The sequence below is a fragment of the Orbicella faveolata genome, unplaced genomic scaffold (assembly GCF_042242905.1).
Source record: "Orbicella faveolata isolate gen_17 unplaced genomic scaffold, um_ofav_v1 contig_3, whole genome shotgun sequence".
Classification (NCBI taxonomy): domain Eukaryota; kingdom Metazoa; phylum Cnidaria; class Anthozoa; order Scleractinia; family Merulinidae; genus Orbicella; species Orbicella faveolata.
The window spans coordinates 2,768,312-2,786,783 of record NW_028301558.1 but is presented as its reverse complement, the minus strand read 5'-3'; the positions used below and the strand labels follow the sequence as shown (position 1 = coordinate 2,786,783).

General features: G+C 39.8%; 2 protein-coding genes across 3 annotated transcripts in view; one reads left to right on the top strand and one right to left on the bottom strand.

Annotated features, from left to right (window-relative positions):
- Positions 1–2,209: 2,209 nt before the first annotated feature.
- The window catches only part of LOC110049443 (uncharacterized), a 90,091-nt gene continuing 73,828 nt past the window's right edge, over positions 2,210–18,472 (bottom strand). The window contains exons 11-12 of the transcript XR_016210013.1: positions 8,346–8,389; positions 2,210–3,249 (exon numbers count right to left, since the gene is read on the bottom strand). The gene's annotated coding sequence lies outside the window, so the exon portion shown is untranslated. The remainder of the gene's footprint in view (positions 3,250–8,345; positions 8,390–18,472) is intronic.
- The window catches only part of LOC110049452 (uncharacterized), a 51,470-nt gene continuing 38,854 nt past the window's right edge, over positions 5,857–18,472 (top strand). The window contains exons 1-2 of one of the 2 annotated variants that reach the window (XM_089298725.1): positions 5,857–6,059; positions 15,588–15,709. The gene's annotated coding sequence lies outside the window, so the exon portion shown is untranslated. The remainder of the gene's footprint in view (positions 6,060–15,587; positions 15,710–18,472) is intronic. The other variant, XM_089298727.1, reaches the window with a different exon arrangement.

Below are 18,472 nucleotides of genomic sequence, written 5' to 3'. Positions count from 1 at the left end.
TGCAAAACAAAAATGAACGCAGTCAGGAGCCCATGATGCAGTGACAGTTTTCAGCTCCTGTGATTTTTGAATATTTCAAAAAAAAAAAAGCTAGTGGAAAAGCAGGCGAAGAACGATCAAGAATTTCCGGAGTAGTTCCGGTTTGTTTGGGTCACGGAAAAGCTCATCCTTTTCCTATACCTTAATAAAACTGACAACAATTTGCTTGTAGACCTCGTGGATAATTTGTTACGTTTCTTTCTTTCATTTCTGTTCTTAGACTTTGTTTGCGTGGAGCGATCGTCCAAAATTTACTGCAGTGATGGATCGAGCTTTGCGATATACAGAACGAGTTCTGGAAAAGGTTTTATTGATGTAAAATTTATCACAGGCAGTTTCTCGGTGTAAAATCAGGTTAACAAAGACACTTCGTCCCCTGGCCCTACAAAAAGAGAAAAGAGAACCACGCTTTTATTAACTGGGCAAAAGAGATTGGCGAAAACGAGCAAATGCAATGTTTCTGGGGAAAAGTAAAAAGCACCTTCAAGGTATTGCAGTTTGCTTTCAATACTTCCTAACTTAAAGCGCCCAACTATAGGCCTAAGGTTGCTCTAAACAGTTTTCTGCGTTTTTTTAGAACTCCTTCTTTGATCCATTACTGCGACCCTTTATTCGGTTGATCTATAATAATGGTGTCAAAAACAAGGAGCTATTCAAAAAGTAGTAGTGTTTCATTTCTGGGGTGACTAGAGTGTTGGGACATTTTGGGAGACCCTGGGTGTAAGAGTGCGCTGCAGAGGAGGACCGGGCTGCGATGATAGTAACTAGTACATATTCCTTTAACACACTATAACAGCAAGAAAAGCTAGAGCATTTGAAGCGAGTCTCCTTGTTTTCTTAATAGCCAACAGTTGCCAAGAATCACCATGTCACTTTTTGTTGCGACGCACTGAATTGAGGCGAAATTTTAATTTTATTTTGGAAAGGAACTTCTTTGCATTGTTGCACACTACGTCATTTCAGTTCATTTAGAATCACTTCAGTAATTCAAACTTTTAATTTGTGATCACTTTTATTTTTTGTGTTTTAAACGTTTCTTTACCAGTTGGTTTGTCTAGCGAGACATATTAACATTGACAATGACGAACTTCACTCTAATTGGAATGTAAAGCCACTACGTGAGTAGTTCCAGTAGTTCATCCCTGAAGCCAAAATAATACCGTGAAACAAAAGAAAAACATTAGACCATTTTACAGTTGTCTGCTCAGTGACCTGACTTTTGAATGGCAGCGAGGCTGGAGGTGACCTTGTGTTGATACAGACCTCACTGCTTTTGTTGTGTAAATCAAGTTGTTCTAATGCTAATTAGGTGCATTTACATGACAAAAGCAGTGAGGTCTGTATCAAAACAAGGTCAACTCCAGCCTCGCTGCCATTCAAAAGCCCGGTCACCAAGCAGACAACTGTAAAATGGTCTATTCTATCGTGATTCTCGCGGCCAATAAGATAAGCGTAGCTACAGCATAACGTTAACCTTACCTATGGTTGCGTTTAACTAAAACAACGAGTCCGAACGTGGGACTCTTTTTTATTATCTAACTGTGGTTAGCATGCCAAAATACAACTTTTTGCCTTGTAAGAGTCGGAATTATGAAGAGAAGTGGTGGGGCAGGGGGGGGGGGGTCAGAGCCACTTTAATGTTACTGAAATTTTTTAAACTTTCTGAAAGTTAAATCTTGACATGCTGATTTCAATTTCGTGATAACAAAATGCAGTGGTCACTGAAATCCTATTTGATTTTAGTTATAAGCACTTAAAGTAAAAATTAAGAGTGTTTTCAACATATCATACCGTTGCCAATCTTCCACTTTCCTTTTGGGAACTGTACAAACTGTATTCCTAACGGTTACTCCACTTCGTCATCTGTCTAACTTACCGTTTTCTTTGGCATCTTGATCCGCCCTTGTCTTCTTTTTGGGAGGCATATTATTCATGTTCACCGAGCAAAAAAGAGCTTGTAACCGTTCTCGACGTTTTTTTGTCCTCGAATTTTCGATGTGTATAAACGTAGTGTGAAAAAGTCTACGCATTGTACTTTTGTGCAATGCAGCTAGCAACAGGTGGCGCTGTTATCTTTCACCAAGTAAACGAGGACGTAATACTTTTCTCAAATGATTTAACAACATTCCAAAGTGTCAATCCAGAAAAAAATAACAAGAACAATAAGAAATACAACAATAATTTTGACGGATTTAATTCAGGATCTCATTAGGGTCAAAAACCTTATAATAAAACTTTCAACCAACAGTAGTTCAAAGCAAGAATAAGTAAGTAGTAAAATATGGCTCCTCTAGATCTGGTGCCGACTAGGAATCATCTTGTCCCTTAGGTGTCACGCATGTAGTGTTTTAAGTGACTTTTACATGCATCCCTGGTTCCCTGCCTTGACGACACATCAACCCTCGGATTAATAGAAACTTAATATCCTTCACGTAATCATGTATGTCGGTCTTTTTTTTTTTTGCAGAAAAACAAACAAATTACCCAATCTACGTTATAAATTCAATAGGGTTTTAATTTGCTGTTTTTTTCTAGAAGCTTCCAGAATGTTCGGCACCCTTCTTAAAACGTTTGGAGCCGTCCTTTTAGTTTTGGAAGTGTTCGCTTAACTTCGGACAACTTCGGAGATTATCGTTTACCTTTGAAATCCTTCACTTTCAATTCCTCGATTTGTGAGTTGTCCATTATCGGGGTTTTATCAGGCAAAATGCTAAGCGCTGACGAACCATGCTCCATTTCAGCACGTATAAATCAGTAAGTTTTTTATTGTTAAGATTTTAATATATTTTTTTATTTATATTCGAGTATTTTTAACGTTACTGGTTGTTCCGTAGCTACTTCGCGGTGTTCCGGGAATTTTCTGGGTGTCAGTGGGAGATCTTTCGACGTGTTCCAAGATGCTCTGGGTTTGTTCCAGATATTAAGTGTGGCGCCTTCTCGCCAGGACTACCCTACAACGGCCACGAACTTAAATTCATCAGTTAATTCCAACAGCACCCATCTTTCCGGGCAATAGCCATTATCTGCTCACATCTTAATCCCGACGTGGGGCATTTGAAATTTCATTAGTGCCCGGAGGCCAGGTATTTACATTCCATCGGGATAACCGGATAACCCCGGCGCATTTGGCATCCTTAGCTTGTGATTTTGCTCTTCCGTGGAGAATGTAAACATGAAGTTGTTTGCAGGTTTCCTTATCTCTTTAATCCCCTGTTGATCAAATATGGATCAAGAGAATTTAACTCTATATTATGTAAAAATTTTAAGATACGGCGATGATCAGTTTCATAAAATCTTTTTTTTTGGTCACAAAAGTATAATACATCTTAAGTCCTCAATGACAATTACTCATTTCCTCATGAGCACTCGAAGAACGCAGTGAGGTCTGTACTTACGACCGATGTCAAGATGCTGCCACACAGGCCGACCAAGCTCGGTTGATAAGATGTTTATCATTATATGGCTCACAAAACAAGAAAACTTCAATTCGGTGTAGCCGGTTTGTAATTATAAGCGCTGCCATTTTGCTTGTGAATTTATGGGATGAAAAATTTGGTCAGAATTATGAGAGTCGAACCCACTGACCGGTATGTTTTCGATTTCTCTAGCTTCTTTTATCGACTATATATATAGAACAAACTTTCTTACATGCGTTTAATATAATTCGCTCTCAATTTCGCATTTAGCTGTTGTTTTGATTGCCTGGTTTGAACTTTCATCAAATTTTGCTCGTTTTATTTATTTTTTTTTTTCTTTTCGTCTTTTGGGCTAACGGTCTTCTATTTAGCATTTTTATTGGAAACAAGCCAAATGATTTTCAACTTTCCCAGTGCGAATGTAAAAGGCAGAGCGATCAAGATGCCGGTTTAGATGGGAAAATCTAGGCTGTGGTCTATATCGATTTTAGCCGATCACATTCGTGAATATGGTAGTTCCGAGTCCTAAGAGACAGGCCATATAACAATTTTTAAAACAAGCTTAACTATTGAAATACACCGTACAGAAGAACTGTGCCGTTTCAAAATAGATTGCAGTATTGTCAGGGAGATGTCAAGACAATATTGTGACCAATGCCAAAATAGGCATAGCCCTTAGCCCATTGAGCTAGCATATTTTTTGGGCATAATTCGAGTATCTGAGTCGCACAATTTCACAAGAGGCACTACTCTAGCGCAGGTATACGATGCTCACGCTCTTTGAAGAATTATAAAAAATTCAGTCTTAGTTTTTGGTGCCTTAGCTACACAGTCATAACCGTCATAACCTGGGGTTTTAGAATAACTGCAACCTCTGTTAGTTTACCCGGCTTATTCAGTAGATCTGGGAATTTTGACTTTCCTAGTTAGTTATTACCAATGACAACTAATCAATAAAATTCAATAAAAATACTATATTCGAAAAACGCACTAATTATTGTAATAATTTGCCACTGAATTATTTTTTCGCTGTTGTTATGTACACAAAGATGTTGTCATTTTTTACTCGGGCTTTCCAAAGGAAACGCCCCAGTTGAAATTTCGGCTTTGTTTTTTTGTTTTTGTTTTTGTTTTCGTTTGTTTTGTTTTTTTACGTTGAATCGCAAATGGCAGTCAAGTCCTTTAGGCGACCTCAGAATGGAATATCAAAGTGTACAGAGTCCTCAAACCTTTCTGGCGAAGAATTTTTCGTTCCTTTAAAAACATCACGATCGGTGCGCTTTCAAGTGAGTTTTGAACACAGATCTTGCCGGGATTTAAAGCAACTTCCTGGACTTTAGAAAACAAAAATGGTAATGTACAGTATTGCCTCGAAGCTGAATTTTTGGAACGACTAGTAAAGCTACGGCCGATAAAATGGCTGCAAAAGTCGTCGGCAAAACAGAGTCAAGCTTTCGCTTTAGCCTGAAGAATAATATGAACATGCTGTAATGCAGCGAAGCCGGCACGTCTGCAAAATTTTGGACATCTTTTTCCTTTTAGAAAAGTTCTTTTTGCCTCATCTTGAATGAAAATGTGTTGTTATTGAGTCTTATTCAGCTACTACAGAATTCCTGTTAAGAACTAAGTGGGAACTAATCTGACACGCTCAAGGCGTAGTCAATCGAGAATAATCGATTGCTCACAGGAAAACATCTTTATCGATCGCTATCGATTAGTAAAAATCGATAACAATCGATAATTCCTGTCTTCAGAACTTTGGCATAATTTTGGCCTAATTCGACTGAATTGGGAGCCGTGTTAGCAGCATATGCCGCTTTTTATATGAACACAATTGGGCCTAAGTCCTTACGATAAGCTAGACGCGCTGCTAAGCAAAACGACATAACATAACGGCCGGAGTGAATGGCATCTTTTCAATATGATATATTTCACTTTAAATTTATCGCTGCGAAGACGTGTAGTTTTTTCTGGATGAACCTGGGATGGGGCATTTTCCTTCTTTTTTGCCCTCACCCAGGGCTATTTGACCCACTTTAATATTTATCTGGGGAAGATGCAAAGACCCTAGATGTGAAATCTTCAGATTAAACCTAAAAACAACCTTTCTGGGCGAGAAATTCGACGGCAAACCCCACAAATGACTCTAGAACCGACCATAAACATTCGAGGTTTTCATTAAAATATCTCGCCGAGTTCACGAGACCGCGTACTGTGACGACGCATGCCACGCGTGCGTCTCATGCTCGACACAGCGGCAATCTTGTGTCTCAGTTCGTTCTTTACTGCGCAAGCGTGGGGAAACGAGCGACTAGACTATCGAGAGTTCCGTTGCAGGATCCATTTTGATTGGTTTTAAAAACGAAAGCAAGAGCCGTAAAACACCAGCAACTCGCGTGTTTGTTTGTCAGCTAGGCGTGCGCATTTCTCTTACTTTCCGACCGCTGTTCAATGGGAACGAAGACACCAGGCATCATCACGTTGTGCGTGTCTGGTGTTGATTATCAATTTTGGAACATCACGCGAACTTCGTTTTGTAAACCTTGACGATTTGTGGGGTCGTTGAAAGGATTGGTTTAAAGAGTTCAGAATATAAACACAAAGGTATGTAACTTTCTTTTCTTTCTAATTTCAAGGGCATCATATTCTCCACAAGTAATAATCTGAAAGACTCAGTTGGGGGGAAGACAGTCAGTTTAGTCGATATTACCATGTTGGTCTACTGATTTCATCGCTGCTTTGCATACTTTCTGCACTATTTACACTGCAAGCATGTAAATGGTCTCCGTACACAAACTAGTTTGGCCGAAACAGATACAATGGTCATGTAATCAATGTTTCTTCTTCTAATATGAAATGTTCTCTCGGTACAGTAGTCATGATACCACGATGACCTTTTTATATGTGATCATTTAAAATACAAAGTCTGCTTAGGAGCACTGGAGAACCAGTGAGAACCAGTGTATATATAATACGATGCATAGTTCGCTGTGTCTTTACTTAAGGCTAGGCTGTGATCACTGAGAACGTTATCGTAGCGATCGTTCCGACAACAGTCGCCCCTGAGATGTGGGCTCAGTTCTAGTCAGTTTTTTGTTATGATTGTAGTGATCATTTGAACACCACTCTCCAGAGATCGCACCGACTAAAAACACACCGAGGATGTGTATCGGTGTTCGATCTAGGTCCTCTCTTGCTTTTTAATTTTTTATTATTATTCTGTAGCGATCGTGGCGATCATATGGAAACTGGTAGTCGAGTAAGGGTTGCTCAACGATTTCTGGTGCGATCGTACCTTGCGAGCAGAGTCTCCTTTGATCTTCCTAGACAAATAGGACGATCGAAGGAGACTCTACTCGCCGGGTAGTGCGATCGCAACAATCATATGGAAACCAGCCCTAGCGTATGGGTGCGAAGAGCCTTCTTACGTTCACGTGAGTCGCGATAAATAAAACAAAGTCAGTTTTCCTTCAAGTTGATTCCAAAATCACTTTATCTCTCAATTTGATTAAGTTGACGTTGGGGAATCCTTGCCAACCTCTCAGAACCGCGTAGGTTTTTGCAATCTGTGCGTTAACATTTAATTCTCAACCAGGTTTTCGACACTCTTTACAGTAGACTTCTTCTGCGCGTTTATATTTGTTCGGAGCCACAGAGAATCGTTTTGTGTACTCTATATCATAGCCGGTGACAGAGAAAGATTGATGTGTAATTGTTTTGCATGGCAATTTGTAAATTCGGAACTAAAAACTTAAAATTCAAATTTCATTCGGTAAAGCGATGTTTGTTTTGAGTCCGAACTGCTAATAGGTGGAAATGTGGCACGGGATCTATGTTATTCAAAAGCTGTTCTGGATCTTGTTAGTTAGTACTGAAGAAATGCGATTTTAAATTACACCTAGCCAAATTCCAAATTTTTGCAACTCTAGTTTATATTTGCCATTACTGAATTGTAGAGGTCATGCTTAGGTCAGTGAGAGTCAAGTGATTGCAAAGAATGGTTTCTTTTATCGATGCAATCTGAGATGATATCCTTGTAGGTGTATTTTTAAATGAGAACCCCAAGGGGTAAATCTTGCTTGATTTGGCTCGTGGATGTAACTTCGCTCGCTTTAATTAGATTGCAAAATGGGAGATCGGGAATATAGAGCAAGATGAATCGACAGATAAGAAGCGAGAACAAGGAATATTGGTCAGTTTAGATTTAGTTGTTAGGACATAAACGTTTCTGCCAAGCTGAAGTTGCAGGCTATTTCGTTAAAACACTTCTGTGGCATTGAAATTTGTTCAGTGCCATCGCGCGTTTCAAAAAGTTATCATAATCACATTGGCCTAACTGTGCTCTCTCGGGCTTGGCCTTCCACAAGAGTGACCACAAACAAAGCATGCATTGAGTGGTAATATTTTAAAGGTCGGAAACGTCCATGATAAACTTTCTTAAACTTTCAAAATTAGTGCTGTGCCTGAACTACTCTCCCTATTGGTCAATTTCAGACTTGCGTCATTTCCGTTTAAGTCTTCTTATCCTATCACATCACAGGTTTGAGAGGCGGGAAAACCCCTCTAAGGGCATGTTCAAGCATGTCCTTGCAAGCCTGTTTTCAGCATATGTTTTGGATTAAAATCCTAGTTAACTTACCAAATTGTCCTCAAACTTAGATTGTAGTACGTAAAGTGTGCGATATTAGCACGTTTCTACTGAGCGCACCGGCCATTTCTCGGCATAAAGGCATTTTCACGGTGTCTCTGATGGATTGCCGGAAAGCCCTTCTCTAGTTGTATCTTGTCGAGGAATTCGCGCACGACCTGACGGTCGAGAAATGCCAACAAAGCAACAACAGCATAACTTCGATCGAATTTAATACGAAATGAAGACTGTTCATTACTTACAGTACACACGATGTCGTCGGACTAGGCCTGATCCTCGCAGATATCTGAGCAGGGGAAAATAACCAAAGAAAACAACAGTAAAGAATTTATTTCACGTTCAAACGGGCTACTTTTTACAGGTGTGAATTTATTCTGAAATACGTACCATAAACTTGCAGATGAACTAAATTCCTTGGAAGATAAGTGCACTATCAGTTACTGGAATAAGTTGTTATCTAGAAGATGAATTCTCGAAGCAAAACAAAGCGAATTATGATATAATTATATAACGCACAACGTTCTAACTACTAACCTTAATCTCACTGGATCTGTGATCATCAGCGGAGCCAGGAGCCTCGTAAACGCAAGTTCAACAGCTCTCTAGTTTTGTGCTACCTTTGGGTTCGTCACCGGACTTGTTTGGCTTCTTGCTATATTTGTTTCTTTCTATAACGTTCACATTGCGGTAGGGAAGTCCGGACTCGAGAGAGCGACTGTAGAAATCTAGCCCAGCTGCAGTGACGTTTCACCTTTTATTGTTCACGTACGGGAGAGCCCCCAAGCGTCCTTCAGGGGTAAATTCCCGTATGATAGGCTAAAAATCAATGACTTGTATAATGACTCAATGAGCGAGATAGAATTTGTTATTACCAGTTGTTTCGATTGAGCAAGAAGTTTTGGCATGAGTCTCTCCACTGATCCCATTCTTCTCGAGGAATTCTATGCTGCTGGAAAAAAAATGAGCTGAAAATATGTTTACAAGGCTGTGATAGTCTGAAGCTATGTAAAGTTTGTTTATTATGACCACATACCAAGGGCGGAAATACACACTCTGCTGCCAGCCGGCTCTGTCGGCTGGTGCAATGCACACCTCGGGCCAGATCCTCCATCCAGCTCTTTCCAGGCGCCACCACTTGGCTCAAATCCCGTCCAGATCCACGATCACATTCATAAAGTGATGGCACTCAGGTTGAAGCTGTTATAAGCAGGAATATTGTAAGCTTGCTTATTCCCGCTTAGGTTTCTACAGCATGGAGAAACTAGGAGTTTTTATTCTTCTCTTAGATTCAAAAACACAACGTGAGGACCCCGGCTCTTGGTTCAAACGAAGCCGAGTCCAGCGCGCTAACCACATATTCGTCCACCGCTTCTCCCCGGCTGCAATAGTCTTTCACAGACCTTCTACTTCTATTTGTATGGCTGGTAAAAACATGCGCGCAGGATTTGAACTGATGACTAACATCGTTCCTAGATCCTTCACGTTACCTCATAGTAACCTGTGTGATGCCTTGCCACCTGAATAGAAGAGCGTGCTGGGAATCATGGTAGTTGAATTCATAATCTATTTTGTCGATAAAGTTACCATGATTCCCTGCAGGTGCGTATCAAAGAGGAAATTTGCCATTATGAGAGCCAATGTGTGGCTTTATGTGTCTATACGCAGTGGTCATAGGTTCAAACTATTTAGACTCGTTAAACTGCGAGTCTAAGGACTGCTCGAAGTATTCAATCCCTTTGGAGATTCAGGCTTATTGGTGCAAACACATTTTTCACGTCGCGTCACGTCTTATCACACCCGCTTAATTAGTAATGGTAAGGCCCAGTTCAGACGTCGTGATTCTGCCGTGCCGAACTCAATTGCAATTTGGTTCGACTATGACACGGCAGAAAAACAACTCTGATTCAGACGTCGTGCCAGAGTCGAATCAAATTTAGAATTTATTGATGCCTCGTAACAATTCTCCTCTTAACTCCCCGTGGGAACGCAATCCCGCCAAAATATATTAATCTAATTTATGAATTTTGTTTGGCGCGACAGAGGCACGACGTTTGAATCGCTGCCGTGCCAGAGTCGTGTAGCACGGCAGAGCTTGTCGAACTTAATTGCTTGCCGAACTTAATTCAAAAGTTTGATTCAGACGCCGTGCTTCTGCCGTGCTTTTGTCGAACTTAATTCCTGAATTTAATTCGGCACGGCAGAAGCACGCCGTCTGAACTGGGCCTAATAGGACTGAGTGGAGTCCAATTCGGGCTGTAATCATGAGTGATAACAAAATCAGACGACCGCGCAGCGGGAGTCCGATTTGTTAATCACGAGTATGATTACAGACCGAATTGGACGACACGAAGTCTTATTACCAATTAATCATAAAAATTACGATTTCCGAGAAAAGAAGAATAGCCAAGTTATGAAAGAAAGGGAAAATTTGCATTGAAAGACTGACAATGCAGGTGTAAATTGTTTAAATGTGACCAAGGTTGTGATTGGTTGATTTAAACTACAGTTTGCATGTGATTGGTTTATTGAACTGTCCAATAACAAACTGTCCGACAATAAGCTGTCCGATAACAACTTGGCAAGTGAATAGGCCCCTTGCACGATCCGGTCACATGGTACAAAATCACACATGCTGGTGAGCAAGTTCCGCAGTGGGACTTCCAAAACAAAGGCAGGTCCAGGTGGACTGGTTCGAGTGGCATTGTTTTGGAAGTTCCACTGTGCAACTTGCTCACCAGCATGTGTGATTTTGTACCATGTGACCGGATCGTGCAAAGAGCCTATTAGTGGAAAATAGAAGTTTTTTAAAGCAATCATAATCGAGGAAATTGTAATTTTTATGATCAACCTCTTGAAAGCCTAATGGTAAGCTCTCCTCCTCCAAGGCTAACTTCTCGCAGACTTTAATCAATACTCTCGTCCGATTTTGCTAATCACTCGTATGATTACAGACCGAATTTGGCTTCACTCAGTGCTATTACCATTACAAATCGCGATAGGCTGATGAAATACGTACGTATGCGTTCGTTCGACACAAGTTTATGAGAAAAACAAGGCCTGCCGCCAATGTGGCTGTCCTAGACACGCGCGAACGAAATCCCACCAGAATTACCCGTAATAGTTCAATACAGTACGGTATGAAAAGCCGATCATTGCTAATAAAAATCGAGGTTTTTCATGTAATTCCTTTTGCATCAGAAGTGTTTCACTGCCAGTCTTTTCTTGAGTTTGACCTCTAATCAAAATCAAAACTAAATGGCACCGAAAAAGATTATAACGCCGGGAACTCACTTCTTGGGGTCGGAAAGATGGAGGAAAAAGCTCGGGGCGGGATCTCCCATATGAAAAGGTCGGGAATGCTCGTCGCAAAGGATGTAGCTTGGCTAGAAGACGCTCAGTTAATTTTTCTAATTTTCCATACATTTGTCTGTATTTCTTTCCCGCGAACCGCGTCTTGACGTCCGTCTATTCAGCCAAATTAATTTTACAGGCAAATGTATGGAAAATCACAGAAATTGACTGAGCGTCTTCTAGCTAAGCTACACCCTCCAAACTTGGTGAATACAATCTTCTACCTGATATTTTGACGTTGCGATTCACAAATTGTGTAAAATTCAATTTTGGAAAAAGTTATTTGCCATCGGATTCCCATACATACACTGTAATTTCTGACTGCTTTGCCTACCCGTCAAGATGGCGTCGAAAACCGTGATAAGGCCTATGGCTCAGCAAAAACTACGGTACCACTTGATGCACATCCCTCGAGTTTTGTTTCTGAACGAAACAAGATTCTACATGTGCTGTTTGCATGATAATTTCGCCAGTGGAGTAAATTTGTGCGGAGAAAATTTTCCTATCAGCGTAGTTTTGCGGATCGTGGAAAAAAAACCCGCAAAATTCGAACAAAATAGAAACCGCAAAAATTTCGTGCCACACGGTATTTCTTCTTCTTCTCTGATTTTGTTGTCGTTGTTGTCGTTGTTGTTTTTCCCATGTCCTTTTTTCTCGATCTTTCGTGACCAAAACACACGCTTTACTGGCCAAACAATAGCTTTGGCGGGCTGCGATTGGACCGTGCCGGTGCGACCGGTTCCTCGGTAGGGTCTCCCTTGGGAAGTTTTCCATTTCAGAGCCTCGTGTCTTCTCCGGGTGTTATCGTTTTGTAGTTGCGAACACGTCTTTTCATGGGCGAAGGAAGTTCAACAAAGCAAAATTTAGGTAAGTGAGGTTGTGGAGAAGAGAACTAAACTTACGTCAAACGACATTGCGTTCAGGACAGACAGTCCGAAAACCAAACTTGAAGTATCTTGCCGGGGACATGCGATGGTCGTGTTGGAAAGTCCATCAGTTTGTTTCGCGTTATGATATGTTTTCCAACTCAGCTAACAAGATGCTGCTAAAAGGAACAACAAAAGTTGAACAAATTAAAACCGACGACACAATTTTTCAGTAACTGGGCTAATCTGTAGTTCGGAAAGACGTCTCCAACGAAAGCGCTGATTTCGTGTGATTTCAATGTGATTGAAGTCGCATTCTAATAAACTTAAAATGGCGACGATGCTTGGCTGTTTTCAATCTGTAAGCTTACTGGCAGCGATGTTTAGCGAGTAGAGAACTCAGGTTAACCTTGGTTCACATGTGTTGGAAAGCTTTAACTAACGGTCCGTGTAAAACGCAGACTGCGAACTGCAGACCACGGACCGGAGATAAAATGCAGACCGAGTTTAAAATGCAGACTGCAGACAGCAGACATTTTAAAACTGAATTGTGTCACCAATTCCATCATTGAGAGCTAACCATAAACAGGATAACCGAAGCGTTATTCAAGAGTACAGACTTTCACTACGGTTAGCCTGAATAACCCTGTTTACGGTTATGCTAGCACTTGGTAATGGAAATAGCACCATAACTGCACCATAACCGAAGTCGGCATTCGTGGTTCCATGTCGCTATAACGAGCTTACTTTTATAGTTCTTCAGAGTGACAGCTCAAGGAATGCTCCGAAGTGGCCAGATCACAACCGTACTCCCAAAATGGCTGGAAGTCGAGCCTACATCGAGGGCAGATTTTAGAATCATTCTAGTGTGGAAGTAATGCATGGGCGACACATTTTCAAAACTGCATGGAGACTGCAGATTGGGTACAAAATGCAGACTGAGAATAAACGCTTTTTCCCTCTAAATGTGATAATGTCCCATCCTATTACTAAAAGTATCAAGGCTGTATTCCCTCTAAAATAGAATTTCAAGCCTTCACTTCAAGTCTTCACTTTGTGTGCAATGTTTGAAAGTGCCCATGCTAATTTCAATCGTTTCTTACTAAAACAACATTCAAGCTATGACAGTCAAACTTTGTGACTTTTCCTAAATGTTATTAAGGGAACATTGTTTAGTCATGCCACTTTACAGTTCTATGGCAACCAGGTTCTAAAAGGATGTTTTGACTGAATAAAGTGTTTTTAAAGCTTATTTTTTCTGTTATAGTTTGAATTTGGATTATGACAATTTTATTGCAAATTCTTTACAGCTCTGATATCCTTGAATTGTCAATCTGTTTTAATTGAATAGTATTTTGAAATTCAACATAGCGGATTTAAGGTGGCAGACATTTTGAAATGGGTCACATCATTTTGGTGTTCTGTGACCTGGGCTATTTAAAGATAACATATAGATTTGGCTGAGCCTAAAAGCAGAGCTCCTGATTGCAATACTTAACCATAAAGGAAAAAGAGGATTTGTTTTTCTTGGATCAGAAACTCTAAAATGATCAATTGTGAGCATCTAATTGTTCAATGTGTGGTTTTGCTGATTTTTCCAGTTAAATGTTAACAAGCTATGCCCAGTAAGCATTACTAAGATTGTAGGAATTACGTATGCAATATATCAGGGACTTTCCAAGAGACGATTGTGCAAGGAATATGTTGAAAGAAAAGTCAACAACGTGCCAGAGGCTAATTTGTGCCAAAATTTTGTCTTTGCACATACTCTGTCCTTCTTCCCCCAGAAAAAAACAAACAAACAAACAAAAAAAAAAGCGACCTCAATGAGCTCTAAACTGGAGCCCATGATATGGTCATGTGATACTGGTCAGCGAATACCTTATTTTCACAGCTGTCAATTAACCATAACATGGATGTCCAATATCCAAGATGTATCTATGGTAATGGTGCTACTATCTTATTTTTCAAGATATTGGGTTTGGGATGTGGACATATGGACAGTCGTGCGACAACCAATTTTTTCAGATCGATGGGTTACCAAATTCGTCGGCATGGAGTAGCTCAGCCATTAATATTGACTGTTTAATATCAATTCATTGATATCCTTCTAGTGATTGATTTTGATTTATTACATTGCCATAATATATTTATTTAGTTGGTTAGTAAGACACATACCATTAAAAAATCCAGGACACTATATATACAGTTCAACCCCTATTAAATGGCCACCCTGGGGGAAATGGATATTAGCCGCTTAATGGGGGCTGGCCGTTTAATAGAAGTAAAAGCAATAGACAAGCCGTCATCGGGACTTTGATTACTGGCCGCCTAATAGGGGTGCCCGTTTAATAGGTGGCTGTTTAATAGGGGTTCGACTGTAGTAACATATAGCACAAACATTCTGCAACAAACATATTTTCTCATTTAGATGCTGTTGCATCACAATAGATCGGTAATGATCAACTCTTTCACTGTGACATGGCATGCACCAATATGCAGTAGTCACGCATCCATTTTTGACACATAAAACTGGTTACCGGTAACAACCGCATTCTCAATCAACCCATCTTGAAATTTCCTTTCACCAAATTAACGCTGATTACCAGTCTGTTAAAACTATAGTATGTGGTGTGGTAATTTTGTTAAAATTTTGGAGTGAGATGGGATCACAGTTGCCCTCTTTGTTACCCTCGTACCTGTGTATGTATCATGCCAATTTTGAGGTCAGCATTAGATGCCACACACTAGAACCCCCAACCTCTTCTTGAGACTCGGATGTTTTCTCCTTAACTTACTCTGCACCAAGTTCTTGCTTTTTACATAAAGAAGCTCAAACATTTAAAAAAGTCTGCTATCTTGGATTTCAAAATTTTTCAGGAACGTCAGAAAATATCCAAGAGAAGAGATTAGAGAAATGATTAACAAGTCAAAAACTTTGGTTTTTCTTTTAATTTTTAGTGTTTCAGTCTTGTTAGTAGCATCTTGCATCTTTTTCAATTTGTGATCATCGATATTTCAACAAAATACATAGTATCACAACAAGCTTACATTCTGACATGAAAACAAGACACATACCCAAGGCTTTGCCTGGCACATCAACAATAGGAAATTATACTTTTTAAATATACATTTGAAGAGAATACAATCACAGTGGCGGATCTAGCGGTGGACGCTTATTTTGGGTAATGCCATTTATGTGTCTTAAACCAGGAGACCTCTCTGGAGGAAATGAAGACTGATTTTATACTGTAAATTTCATTGCAGTTCACCTGTTGTTGTGGCTTTGTGGAATGCATGACAACCATTGCCAGACAACGCAAGGTTTACAAGATTGTGCAATAAGGATCAGTATGTTAAAACCATCATTTTATGACAATGAAATAAAGGTAAGTTTATGCAATACTTGGTTGAGGGCAATCAGTTAGGTCATGACTATGTTCATAATCACATATTTGAGAATTCAGATAGTTATTTATTAGTACCAGTATTAAATAATGATATTATTGAAGTTGACTTAGGTAAAAGTGAATTTTCTAGCAGCTAAATGAATTTAAATTCTGTTATCCTTTATTGTTGAATCAATTTTTTTAATACATGTAATTATTGCATTTCAAGCTTTCTGATTTCATCACACAGTGTGGCTAACAGCAAATAATGGTCCAGAGTCTACCTTTTGTTTAGTTTACACATAATTCATAAAAAATGGACGTGTGATGTGTGGAAAATAGTAGAGTTTGACACTTGAAATTTGGTTAACCATTTGCCGGAGACAATAAGTTAAATACGTAAGTATTCTTTCTATTTCAATGGAACAGTTAACGGTATAAACCTTCTCGCAAAGCTCTGTTTTGCTAGCTCTTGATCCCAAACAATGTTAAATGGTTTTTAGTAATTCCTATAAAGCGGAAAAAGGTACATGTGTAATTCGAAGGACACGAAGCAGCCTGGAACCAAACTGTTTTACCAGTAATGGTTAATCGTGAGGGCTAATCGTGGCAGTTAACTCGCTGACACTTCTGGAGCTGACAACACACCTCGCTTTATACACATTCCGGTGTTAGAGAGGAAAACAGAGAGAGACATCCATGATTTAATTGTGTTTAGGTAGCAGCAACGCTTTGTTGCTGTCCACTGATAAACTCCATGAAACAGCTTGGACAAAGCAAAAATATCCACCTGCTTGGTGCCCACTGTTTCAACTGAATTTGCATCATTTCTGTTTAGCGCGAATCAACCACCCCTCTAAAGAAGTAAACAAGATCTTTTTTTTTTACTTTACACTCTTTAGTGCCTACCCAGGTAAAACATGTCGTTGCATGCTGTTTCTTTTTAGTGACACTCATTAGCTGTACCCTCGAGACAGTACAACTCCCCTTTTCTCCAACTTGTTTTACAGAGTGTGGTGTGACATTCTTTAAATTATTCTTTCAGACGATCCCAGACAAAAAAGGTGGGACATGAAACAAGTTCTCCCCTTCCCCCAGTTACATTGTTGATAATCGGGTGATGTTTTCCCGTTTTGTTGAGAAAAATGTGATATTTTCCAACATTGATTAGGGGGGATGGGGGATACGGGATCTAGCTCAACTGTCCCAACTACTTTTGTCTGGGATTGTACATGCAGGTGGTCGCTTACAGGAGGTGGTCGCTTATGAGAGCTTAGACTACATTGAATCAAAATTTTGCCTCATAAGAATATGGTAACTGCCAAGACTTACCCCATGCACCAATGCCTATGCAATGTTTTATTCTTATGAAAAGTCAATTTCGAGAAAAAATCTGGTTTTTCCAATTGAGAAATTTTCGTCTCTTGCACTATCTAGGAATACAATAACTTTACAACAACTGATTATCCAATTTTCTATCTATTATGTGTCAAATGGTCGCTCACGGAAAAGTTCAAATTTTTAGCTCTAAAAGTGGTTGCAGTCACTTAAGAGAGGTGGTTGCTTACAAGAGGTTCCAAATATAGTGATTTGACTTGGAAACTTTTGGTATTGTGGAAAACTGGTTGCTGAGGAGAAGTGGTTGCTTACGAGAGGTGGTGGCAACCGGAGATTCGACTGTATCTCATTTCGTTTTTGTGATTTACGTTTTTTTTATTATGGAAGTGAGGAAAATGATAAAAAGGAAAGAGGAAAGTCGTAAATTCACAAAGGGTTGCAAAAGGAGATGTTTGGTTTTTGACAATAGTGTTGCTATGGCAACAGCACAGTGGGTGTCTCGTTTCTTTCCTGATGTACATTTCTGCAGGGCTGGAAATAACAGTCGGTCATTGGACATAGTCTGACCAAATTTTGAATATGTCTGGTCAATTTCACATTATGATCGGACATGATGTCCAAACATTTGACCTAGTACACCAAGTTATTATCCATCCATAAAATTTGGTTAGATACATTGTTAAAAGGCTAAAAATTGCGACGGGAACGGTCACCAATGCGGCTTAAATTTCATCTTTGGTGACCAAAAATTCTGGTTTAGTGGACAGCCAAAAATACATCAGCATTCACAGGCTACCATAATGGCAACTACATTTCTCTGTTATGATGATCAATAATAGTTATTTTCTCAAACACTATGACCTTCCAGAAATACACAGTGAAAGATCTTTGCTTCTATGATATTCAGCATGAGAAAAGAAAGCAATATATCCTTTTGCTTTGCTGTAGAGGATTCCCTCACATCAGAAAACTTGCAAATGGCTGATCGGGGTTTGAAATCGCCCTATAATGCATTGCAAACCCTTGAGCATTGAGTACATCATGTATGCCTACTGATGGTGTCTCTTGGAATGCATTAATCCTTCATAGACATTACATTAGCTACATATACAAAATTAGCAGCCAAAAAGGTAGGCTCGATTACCAGCCGCTGTTCAGGAAAGGAGCCCGCCCTCCTCCCCTGAATGCATGGCTGGACTCGTGGTTTTGGCATTGTTAATTCCAACCAATAAGAAATCTGCCTGCGTGAATTGAGCAGGCTGCATAAATTAGCTTTCTGGCAGTAGCAAAGAAGTTGTGCGATTTGAAATGCAAATACTGTCAACTGATGAAACCTTGCCAGATCTTAACCATAGTGTCATATGCAACACGCAAAATAGTCAACAGACTTATGTGTTAGAATCTATATTTGAATCGTGGTGCCAG